Source organism: Camelus ferus, chromosome 23, assembly GCF_009834535.1.
Source record: "Camelus ferus isolate YT-003-E chromosome 23, BCGSAC_Cfer_1.0, whole genome shotgun sequence".
NCBI classification, from domain to species: domain Eukaryota; kingdom Metazoa; phylum Chordata; class Mammalia; order Artiodactyla; family Camelidae; genus Camelus; species Camelus ferus.
Window position 1 is genome coordinate 13716790 of NC_045718.1, and position 12040 is coordinate 13728829.

The 12040-nt window shown below is 51.9% G+C and overlaps 1 protein-coding gene across 1 annotated transcript in view; it reads left to right on the top strand.

The window, feature by feature from the left end:
* The first annotated feature begins 2317 nt into the window (after positions 1–2317).
* Positions 2318–12040, top strand: part of PPFIA4 (PTPRF interacting protein alpha 4) — a 48686-nt gene continuing 38963 nt past the window's right edge. The window contains 1 exon segment of the mRNA XM_032466669.1: positions 2318–2459. The gene's annotated coding sequence lies outside the window, so the exon portion shown is untranslated.

The window sequence follows — 12040 nt, forward strand, 5'->3', positions numbered from 1 at the left end:
TTCTGACCCAGGTCTTTTTGCTGCGTCACAATTAAAAAGGTCAGTCTCATTATTCTCATGGTAGATGGTGGCAAAAGGGGGTAGGCAGAGTGTATGTAGATGAAAAGGTAAAAGGGTGAGTAAAATTAATTTCGGTATACCTTATCCCTAATCAGCCTGTAACACGTATAAGATTGATGAATCTTTTAAACGCGTTTCTAAGTAAAATATAAAACAAACCAAGAAAGTTATTGCAGGAAGAATGGTGGTATTTTCCTTGAATTGTTAGAAAGACATTTCTTATGCTGAAGGTCATTTAAAAAAATGCATTTCTGTGTTGAAACCAGTCTCCTGCACTGTAAGAATTTAGTGACTTTGCCCTGCCCTGCCTTGCCCCGAGTGTTGCCTGCCATCCTGTGTGCCTGTGGGAGCCTGGCCTTTCATCCCTGCAGAAAATGCTAATGTCCTGTTGATAAGAGGACTTGTTGTAGCTGGTGTGCTCTGAGAAGAGGATCGTGTTTGTTTTGTTCCTGCTAAGGAGATAACCTCGCTGCCTGTCTGGCCCTCCCTCCCACATACTAGCTAGGGAGCTGAATATTAGCTAGATCTTGCCATGAGGTGGGCATTAAGATGATATTCTTTAAACATGAAAGTCTCATGGGGGCAGTTATTATCATGAGCCAAACTGCTAAATCAGTGTGTCATTTTTTCCTTATCATTCTGCCGACCCCAAGAGGATTCTTAGGAAGCATCTGCCTAATACTGCTGACCTCTAACCTTACGCCACACTGAGGGTGCTGCTAAGGCTGGTCACACAGAAAGTGAGCCTGGGTCACTTCAGTATTTAAATGATAAAAACAAAAACCTCAAGGACAATAAGCACCTTACAAATGTCTACAATCAAAAGTTGCCTCTTTGAGGCAGGAGGTGAGAAACACACAGTCCCTAGTTCCCTGAACTAAAGATGCCATGGAGCAGAAGGGAGTTGTCCTGGAGGGTTGTGTGTCCTCCATTTAGGAGTTACTTTTAAAAGGGGAGTGAAATAAATTCGGCTTCATAATTGTGTTCTGATTGAACTTCCTAGTTTTTCTATCGAACTCCACAGTATGATGATTGATACAATATTAGATATTATAGCTTCAGCTGATCTCTTAGTATAATATTGATAAACACTTGGTAAAGTATGTCATCAAAGATTATCGTGGCTTCAGCCTTCCCTCTGCACTTTCTGAGTTGCCTTTTCTAGGATGATTCCCGTTTTATTAGTGAAAGGCTATGAAGTATCTCAGGGATTTCCTTTTGATGAAAACCCCAAACCACATGGAGAAGAGTTGGAACTCTCTGGACTGCTTTTGTAAAAACTGCCTTGTAATTTTCACTTCCTTAAATGTATACCTTGATTTTGCTTTGAGGGTCAAACAAAATATTTAGCTTCATTCCTTACCTCAGATAAATCAGAATTACTCAGATTTTCCTGCCTTCTACCAAAGCTACAAGGAAACTGAGCCAAATGGTGAATATACTGGGGGAAAGATAAAATAATAGTTATGTGGCATGATCTCAACCACAACGCTTATTGCTGATATAGAACATGTGTGCATATCTCTAAGTATACATTGTCTGTGTATAAAAACCCTTCACACTTCTAGCAGTTATTACTGGGGATTGTAAAGGATTGAGTAGGCACTGTGATGAAACTTCACAAACCAGATGGGAGGATGCATTAATAGCCACAGGGGATAGGGTAAGGAGCAATTCAGGAAGATGGAGAGATTTAACTAAAATTTGTCAGGAATTTTGGCATTAAGAGTGTTCATACTATGTATAATAAGACAAACGTTTCAGTTTGTAGTAACAGTGTTAACACAGCCAAATGCTTGATTCAGGCAAGTGACACAATTTGCTGAAGTACACGCTAATGGGAATGTTACCTGGATTTCAAGTTTCTCCACTTAAAAAAATGCGTGCAACCAAAAGAAAAGTAGTAAGTGGGCGCAGGAGTGTGAAAGGTGACAGCCCATTGGCAACAATAACGCCAGTACTGAGGCCGATTTAGGGAGCAGGTGGTTAGAGACAAAAGGGGTTCAAAGGGACGTGTGCTGAGCCTCACGGGACGGGAGGCAGGGCACCCCTGGGCTCTGCCACTTCACTGGCGTTGGGTAGAACCCCAGCGCTGCTCCTCATACGGGCCTCTCCAAGCTGAACCAAGATGGCGCGCCTCATCAACGCGGCTCCCGTGTCACTGTGCGAGGGGCGTGGGCGTGGCCTCGAGGGAGCCGGCCAGGCCCCGCCCCCGGGGTGGGGCCAAGGACGGTCCGCAGCAGGAGGGGGTGGGGCCCCGAGGCGGGGCGCTTAGGCGCTGGGGGAGGCTGCGGCTGCCTCCGCGCCTGCTCTGCTTCCTGAGACGCGCCCCGCGACCCCGGTCGGGGGTGGCCTCCTGCTCCGAGCTGGGCTCCCCGGCCTTCTACGATTGCCCGCAGGTGAGCTCCAGAGCCCGGGTTGAGGGAAGGATGCCCCTCTTTCCCACCTTCAGCTCCCCTCACAGTTTGCGGAGGGCGGGGCGGGGGGGAGAGGGTCTCAGTCTAGCGCTTTTTGGGAAACAGCATCTTTTTACTCCAATGTGTCCTTTCCCGTAGGCATCGATACTGCCCCCTCTGCCGCCCCTCACCAGCATTTGCAGCGCACTGTGCCCTTGTGGGTGAGAGTGGCCGGGGTGAGGGGCGGGGGGAATGCCCGATTTGCGGGGAGGGCGTGGAGTTCGTCCTCAGCTCCGATGCTGGGAGGGGGCCTGAGTTGGCAAGTCTCCTGGTGGGAACCGGATGGACTGCGCCCCTAGTTCCCCTCCAGGAGAGTCAGAAAAGAAGTGCCTGGGCCAGCTCCGCTCCTTGGGCACAAGAGGTGCTGAGGTCTTCGCGCTCCCCGGGGGTCTTAACCCTTCCCGCGTTGCTCAGATCACCCGGTCTTAATATCGCTAGCTCTCCATTCCGCGAACTGCCAGTCTCAGGCTGTGCCACAGATGCCCCGATCTCCGCAGTGCCAGGGCGGTGGAGTGGAAGGAGCGGCCGATCTGTTCAGAGTGGGGGTAAAGGTGGGCGCAACCGGAAAGGAGGGCTGGGATCGAGATTCCCGAAGTGGGAGGAGGGGAGTGAGGAGTTGATTTTCGACCACGCAGTAGGGATGTTTTCCAATACAGTTTGGTGGTGGGGAGGGAGAGAGAGGTCTGGTTGGAGGATTTGGAAAGGTGGTGTGGCTGTTATTTTTGTTTGTTTTGAGAAGGAGGGATTGAGGACAAGGTGCCATTAAGTGCTAATGTCACCTTTGAGGAGAGGTACGCTGTAAAGGGACAGGGGAATTGGCTGCTGTTCTTTAAGGAGGAGGCTCTGCTTAGCCTGGAGATTCCCTCCTGGTGGGAGTGTAAGGGGCCCCTCCAGTGGCCAGGTTTCAGGCTCTTCCGTCAGTCTTTCCAGCTGGAACTGGTACCTGGTACTTTGTTCACATCCAGCAAACATTTATTGGGCACCTACTATGTGCCAGACACCATGCTAGGTGGTAAGTGTTCTGAAGGCAACTTAGGGCCATGGAGCACCTGAAAAGTGCACACAGTAGGCCCTCTGTTAACAGCTCCCCGCCACCTGCCTCAATTTTGTTACATTGCTGTTGGATTAGAAAAAGACATGGCCACTTGCTCTCAAACAGCTGTCTGCACTGGTTCCAGCCCACCCACCCCCTACCACTGTTAATTAGACAGGCAGCCCCAAGGGAAGCTGCCTTCAGAAAAGGAACAGCTTGAATGACTTCCTTTGGCTATTTGCTAGGACTTTGTCCTGAGGCCTGAGGAGTTTGCCTGGGATAAGTGGTATCTCAGAATATTGAGATGATGAGTGGCACAATGATTATCGGGGGCCAAGGATGCACTAGACACCCCGCACCATGGAGCCGCCATCTCTGGAAGATAGGAAAGTGAGGGGAGAGGGGATGTGGAAGGAAATCTCATCCAGTGGTATCTGGGCATGTCATGGTGGTATCCAGCGGCTACTGAGCATATCATGATGCCAGAACCGTGGCATGTATGAGGTCTGGCAGCTGGGTGGTAGAGAGAGATTGGAGGGGCAGGGCAGGGCAGGCAGCCAGGCTCCTGGGTCTCCTCTCTGCGTTAGTGGCTGAAATCTTAGCGTTGGAAAGAGTTGTCAAGGATTGCCTGTAGGTCCTGGCAGAGTCTCTGAGGATAGCAGGGGAGAGGAGACCAGGGGAACGGAGGAGAAAGCTGCATGGTAGTGAGGCGGGGGTGAAGGCTCAGCAGGGCCAGGGAGCTGGGAGCCAACAGAGCTTTAGGATACTGAGGGAGGACAGCGAGGTCTTTTTATGCCAGGATACCCTCCTGTGGGATTTAGGCCCTTGGATGGGTTGCTGTAGAAACCCATGGTATGCTTTCTGAGCGGTCTGGAGTTGTGTGTGGTGTGCGCGCTGGAGAGGAGGAGGTGGTATGGAGTAGGGGGCACTAAGGGAGTGAAGGCTGCCTCAGAGTCTAGGTCCCAGGTAGGGAACTGGGAGAAATGGAGGGGAGGGAGTGGGCTCAGAGGGAGAGGCATGTGTGTGTGTTGCAGCCACATGAAGTTACCATATGTCCCCTCTCTGGTCTGCTAGCTCACTGAGCTATAATTAGCTCTGGAGGGCAGAGGGTGCTGGCTTCCAGGAGGGTGGCACTTGGGATGGACAACGGAGTGAAAAGTACTCAGAGGGATGCTGGCGCTGGGTCGACTCTGAGAGGGGCTGCTTCTAGGGGACCCTCAGCCTTCACTGAACTGGGAGGGACCTTTGGTAACTGAGAACGTCATGGGGAAATAGCACTGGGGGAAGGGGCTCTGAGCCAGGATGGTATGAGACTCGAGGCCGGGCGGAGCCTGAGGACTCCCCTCTCATCTCCTGGCCTCTGGCTTACCAGTCACACAAAAAGCATGATCACCGCCCAGCTCATTCCTCTGCTTTCAGAGAGCTTAGGAGCTGCACCCCACCACCACCTCCCTCAAATATCTTCTCTTCCCCCAGGTCAAGTCAGTTCTAGCCCAGAGCAGCTTCTTGCCTGTCGGTCAGGGGCTGAAAGACCTTGGCTGGGGCTGTTTCATTCTGAAAGAGCTGGAGGAGAAACTGCCACCGGTTAATTTAATTGGTCACACTCCAGTTGGTGCCCGGCACTGAACCCCGGGCTGGGCCAGGGACTGAGTATTTGGTCACGTGCCGCTCTGTTACTGCTCTCAGATGATTACTTGTATATCTTCTGTTTTCTCAAGTAGACTGTGAACTTCTTAAGGGTTGAGGTCATACTTGCCTTTTGTATCCCTAACAATTCTTAGCTCAGTAAGTAATCTATTAGAGAATAGGAAATCTACTCATAGTAATTGTTGAATTAAATTGAAGAGGTCTGTCTGTCTTTGCATTCCCTGGGTTCAGTGAAGCAGGGCCTCCTTGCAACTAGAAATATTTGAACAGAAGCAGTGGATCCTCTGGGGACTCAATACAGTGGTGTTCTATCAGTGAGGGGCATTAGATTCTGTAGGCGGTAAAGTAAAAGTCCCCAAATCTATGAAGCATGGTATGTGGGTTTAGGTTTATAATTCTGAATAATAATAGTAACATACAGATAAAGTATACATTATATAGTAATTATAAAAATACATAATGTATACAGTGATTTAAAGGAGTGCAGTGTACTTTTGTAGTTAAGTGTCAGAGGAAATAGTTGGTTTGCATTTGGAGGCCTCTGTTGCTCACTTTGCCCAGCCAGTGGCGTTGAATTCTCACAAATTAAATGCATGTCTGATGTGACTTCGTGGCCACTGTCTTCAGGTAGATAACTGTCATTTTACTTATTATTGTATTATTTAATTGTTTTATTTTGGTGGGAGGGAGGTAATTAGGCTTGTTTATTTTTAGAGGAGGTACTGGGGATTGAACCCATGACCTTGCGCATGCTAAGCATACGCTCTACCACTTGAGCTATACCCTCCACCAGGACAACTGTCATTTTAAAGGAGAGATAGGTTTCCATTCAATTTAAGAAAAAACTCCCTTAGGACAATGAGGGCTTCCTCATTCAGTAGTGAGCTCCTTGTTCCTGAAGGTGATCAAGTAAAGACTGAGTGCTCAGGGATGCTGTGGAAGGAGCTCCCACCCAGGGTGGGAGGTTGGCCTTCAGGACCTCAGAGAACCTTTCAAGTAGGAATCTGCATTTCCCGGTGGGGGTAGTGGGGAGCAGGGGTGCTGGATAGTAGACATTCTCAACAACTACCACAGAAGAGGGCTTTCCTGTGTTTGGCTTAGAGGGGAGCTGCCAAGAGGAGGGCCTGGGAAGTGGGGCCAGGCTGGGAGCTTGGCCTGGGCCGTCCCATGGGAGGTGTGGTATGGGTTTAGGCTGTGACCACTGCCATCTCTAATGCACATGGAGCCCCGGGCTTGGGAGACCCTGCAGTGCGGCCCTGGTGGGTGGTGATGAGTAGAAGGATGTGTTGGGCCCGGTTCCTTGACCTCAACTCGCACCAGACCAGTTGTGGAGTACCCCGAACTTTTGGCCCTTGTTTGGGGCAAATCACCTGGAACAGGTGGAATTTCCATTCGTTCATTATCATCCCCATCCTTCCCTCCTTTCCCTCTCACACATTCTCACAGAATTTCAGGACCACACGTGCGCTCACTGCTCTTTCATGACCAGCAGTGTGCTTTCATGATCCCGCATGCAGGCAGAGTTCTCACAGCACCCAAGTGCTCTTGTGAACGTAGGTGATTTCATGACTGCCCATGTGCCAGTGCCTGTGTAACCACGTGTGCTCACTCTCATGGCTGCACAGACACACATGCATTCTCAGGACCACAGTCATAGCACTGTGAGCCCTGACATACACTCGGAACCACATGCATCCCCATGCAGTCTCGCTGTTATCCATACCCACGCACACTCAGGCCCCCGTTATCGTGAGTATACTCTGACACACACACACTTTCATGATTACACATCCACACCACGAGTTCTCATGCCTGTCCACTTACACATTCTGTTGCATGAATACACCCCCCTGACATATTCTCTCTCTCTCACAACCGCACATACCTCTACGCGCATTTGTGACCATGTACACGTGCAGACTTTTCATGGTGCCTGCATTTCTCTGGGCAGCTCTGTGCGCTCTGGACCTTTCACACCCCAGCACCTGACGGCACCCCTCCATGGTGTTCCTGATTACTCTTCGAGCACTTCTGTTTTCTGCTGCCTAATAGCTCCCTAGTCTGATGGGCTGATCTACTGGTGCAGAAACTTCTGAGCAACTTTTTTTCGACACCAGAGGACCCACATTGCTTCCACACAGACCTCTAGTTGGGAAGATTTTTAGTCTCTAAATACACCACACTTACTACTTTGTTTCTTCTTGTGCAAGCATTACTGGAGGACATATGGAAGTGTTTATCAGTGGCTCTGATCAGCGGAGGATGGCTAGGGTTACTGTACTCATGATGTCAGTTTGGCCAAAGCCATGTGCCCTGTTCAGTGGTGCAGTCTTTAGCTTTTGTAAGTAAATGATGTCTCTTAGACATTTAGAACGTGGGAAATAGCTGGTGGGTCTCCAGTGTCACCTGCGTGGCCCTCCCAGGTGTTTGTTTCGCTCTGTCGCATTGATGTGCTGCCCCTCTAGAGAACATGGGTTTATTTTTGCAGAGGCCTCTGTAGACAATGCCTACTGGGGATCTTCTAACTGCTTTTTAGCCTGGAAACCCTTTTATACAAATGAAATCTTAATCAGATGTCCAGTAAGGTTGACAGATTTGAAGTTGGTGAGATGAAAGAAAGGAAAGAGCCTTCAGAGCCCTTTGCACTGTCTCACCTCTTTGACCTTTTTAGGTCCCAGGCTGCCACTCAAGGTGCTGCGTCTTGAAGCCCAGTTTGCAGGTCCCTGCCTTAACCCAAAGGGGTAGTTGTGATGGCTGTAACTTTGGTTATTTTAGAAGAGGAAGTATTTGGAGGGGGTGCACAGAGACTCGCAATCTTCCTGTCCCCACTAGCCTTTGACATCGGTCCTCCTGGGTGGTGAGGATGAGAGACCGTATGGCCAGGTCCTGGGGCAGCTGCGATTTATACCTGTGTCCTGGTGTGGCTGGTAACCGTGCTTGCATTCCATGCCGTCTTGGTTTGGACGGTAAGTTGTATGCTCACCCAAATGATAGGTCATGTCTTGGCAAGAGGTGGCTCATAAAACTCCTGGGGAGCAGCTGCAGAGATCAGAGATGGAATCCACAGATACGGGCCCGGAGGAGCCTGTCAGGTGGGCATCCGTCTTCCAGCATCTGCCTGAATGTGCCGACGTTCGAAAGTTGAGCATCTGAGCTGGCAGTCGGTGCCAACCTGTGCTCGGGTAGCGTTTTATGCTTCTCAGAACAGTTACATGTCTCTTGCCTCCTTTGACCCTCATGACAAACCATGAGGTCACTGGAGTGGGTGTTGTGTCTTATGACCTTCGTTTTCCAGATTTGAGAACTTGAAGCCCAGAGAGACAGAGTCTTGCCACTGGTCTTTTAGGGGCCCAGACAACTGGGTACTTTTAAAGGAATCTGTGGCCAGCAGTAAAGGTTTTCCATTTTCTTATTGCACCTGGTGTGGGCCCAGCCTTGAGGTCCTTCAGGAGCCTGGGGTGCTCAGAGTTAACACGTACTGTGTTCGCTGGACACTCATGTCAGCACTTTGCATGTGTTGACTCTAGCCATCCTCACATCAGCTGTCTGAGGTGAGTATTATCATTATCCCCATTTCACAGATGAGGAACTGAGGCTCAGAGAGTTTAGGTGTCTTTCCAGAGTCACATGCATGGTCAGTGGAGGAGCCAGCATTCAGTCCCATCAAGCTGCTCCAGAGTCTGCCTTTCAAGGCAGGAGTGGTCCCTGTCTGGCTGTCAGGATGCTTTCAGTTGTCCAAGGGCAAGACAAATGAGCTTATTCCCAGGCCTCGAGTCAGTTTTGTTTTCTTCCTATTTTAGAGATCCGCTTCTATAAAGTCAGTCAGAGATGGACTTCCCTAAAGTCTGTCACATGTAGCCATTCAGCTCCTTGTATGTTGGGACCCTGCTAAGTGCTGGAGCATCCAAAGATGATTAGCATTTCGTTCTTACCCTGGAGTCTTCAGATGAGATGCTGGGTCACAAACAGAGGGAAAGGTTGTGCTGGGTCAGTGGAAGTGTCAGTGTCACCTGTGGGGGAATCAGGAAAGGCTCCATCAAGGAAGCGGCGTTTAACATGAGTTTAGAAGGGTGACCAGAAGTTCCTTAGACTAACACGGAAAGAGACTGAGGCAGTCCAGGTGAGCTGCTAGAAACTCTGAGCAGTAAATGGGTGGACCCCGGGAGCGTGACAGTGAGCGAGGCTAGGGAGCACGCTGGTGGGGGGGGAACCACCTGGGCTTTAGGAGGAGGGCATGAGTGAGGGCAAAGCTTCCTGGGGTGTTGAGCTGGACAGGGAGAGGAACGAGGGAGGAGGAGAGGCTTCTGGGTTCGAGGGAGAGAGAGGTGGGGAGCTAGACTTCATCCCACTAGGAAGCCCCACAAGGTGAGAGGAGCTGAGGGCTCAGGGGAATGTGTTTCTGTCATTCCTGTGGCAGTGGGAGTGTGGTGTGGTGTGGGGGACCCAGCAAGTCTCCTTACAATTCAGTGTGGAGCTGGCTAGAGGGAGGAGGGGAGAGATCTGAGCAGGTGATGGATGAGGTCTTGGAGATGGATCACTTCCCATGGGTAAGTGGGTGCCTCGTGACCACGATGCCTGCTGTGCAGGGGCCTTCCCCAGGCTAGAGCGGAATCGGTCCAGGAGGGCCGAGGTGCGCGACCCCGGACTGCCATCACCCTGGATGAGGGCGAGAAGTGTTGGGGCCCAAGTGCCTTGGCTCCTTGGAAGAAAATGATGCCTGAAGGAGACGTGTCCACTCCCTCTTCCTCCATCCCCTGCCCCTCTCTGGACTCAGACTGACTGGAATTCCTTACTCTTGATCTTGCTAGCTGTGTAGACTTGGTTACATGACTCTGAGTCCCGATTCTCAAGTCTGTGAAATGGGGAGAAGGATTGTGTCTTCCTTGCCCAGGAATTGTGAGGATGAGAGGAAGTTAACATGTCGACTGGCAGCCCAGTGTCTGGCACGTGGTAAATGCTGAACGAATCATAGCTGCTGTTAAAACTGTTACTGTTTTCCTAGGTGACCACCTGCCTCCCCACCCCCTCAGCCCTTCACCCTCCCTCCAGTTGAGTGGGTGTCTGAGCCTCCTCCTCTGTCTCTTTACCCTGAAGGGCCTCTCGCCGTGGGGCTCCCTCTTTGCCTGGCTTGTGGCCCACACAGCCCTTTGGCCTCCGGGAGCCGGCAGCTTTGCCCTGGCTGAGCTCTGTCACCGTGGTGGGGCCTGCCATCTGGTGGGGCAGTGGGGAGCCAGCCTGTGTGTGTGTGGCCGGCCAGAGCATCAGACCCAAGTGCCCATCCCTCTTGTTTGTTAGGACAAGTTGGAGGTGCCTTTTGCGAAGCCCGAGGCCTCAGAGTCTGCCTCTTCTGTGTTTATAAGCCAGAGGCCTGGTTTGCATCCGACCCTTCCCTCCACACACCCACACTCGCACCAGCTCCCTCCGGAGCCCTCTTGTGTTGTTCACAGCCTGCCCACACTCCTCCCCAGCAGGGCCCCTGGCAAGTGTATGCTTTGGGGCTGGTAGCTTTCGCCTCTGAATCCAGACCTGTGAGTGTCACTTAGGAATTGTGCAGGAGTTGAAGAGGCTTCTGTTAGGCTGAGATGGTAATTGCGCTATTTAAAGACGGTCGGGGAGCCAGGAGGAGCCAGACACCCGACATGGTTGTCCTCAGGCTCCCTTCTGCTCACTGTGCTTGTGCAGGCGGCAGGGCCAGGGGCACGAGGTCCCAGACAGTCATCTCAGGGGCGTCTGCGTGGCGTCTCCCTCTGGGCTCACCTTGTCTGCACGTTTTATGTGATGCCATTTCTCCAGGGAAAAGTGGATTGGCTACCTGGCCCCTGGTTTGCAGGGAGTCTGGGAAAGGGCTGGCACCGAAGCCAGTTTCTCAGTTGCCAGAATGACCGGGAGGATTTGGGGAGGCCAAGTTGGACCAAATAGGCAGCACATCACCGTGGGTAGCCTGAGGTCCCAACCCCTTTCCCGCAAGGAGCCGTTAAAACCCCACCCAGAGGCCCACCTTTGCCCACTACTGAGGTAATTCATACTCCCCTACAGTCGTGGGGCACTTTCTGCTTTTCCAAGCTGTGTTTACTCACGATCTCATCCTTCTGAGGTGGGCTCAACAAGGGTCGTGGGTTCTGTCTTAAAGCAGAGGCTTCAGTAGGTCATGACAAGCCCGAGGTCACCCAGCTGGTCGGAAGTCCCAGCTCTGGGCTCCCTCTTCTGCTGCACTGCCTGGAGGTGGGCTGGACTGGGTCCGTGAGCTCCTGAGCACACTCTATCCTTCTCCCAAGGACAGCCTCTGCCACAGGGGGCCCCTTCCCCAGAAGGGCCTTCTCTTCTGCTTTCTCATTTCTTCTTGGGGATGGGGGCATGGGAAGGGATGAGGGCCTGGCTGTTGATAACTTGGAGAGGTGTGGTGGGGCCAATGAGGCCTTTCAGCCTCACAGGTTGGAACTTGTCAGGTGAAGGGGCCTGGGCACAGCTGGTGGGAGAATCAGAGGAATTGCTCATCAGTGAGATGGCAGCTCTGGCCAGACTGGGGTAGCAGCCCCTCCCATCTGCTCCCAGCTGCTCTGTGGGGCAGGGATGTTGGGGTAGGCAGGGTGCAGACCAGGGTGCTACTTTTCACCTCTTGGGACCCTGCCCTCCACAGTGGCTGTCCCGCTTGGGGCAAGGATCCCTGCGTCAGTTTTGTCCAGTCTCTGTGACAGGGGACATGTGTATATCCTAAGTCTCCTTGTCCCTGTGTCTGCCTGCGCACATGTGCGGGTGTGAGTGTGCGAGTGTGGGCATGTCCCCGTGCCGCCTGACCTGCTGGGCCCTCCTCTGGGAATGGCTGTGGCTGTGAGCTGGGGGCTCT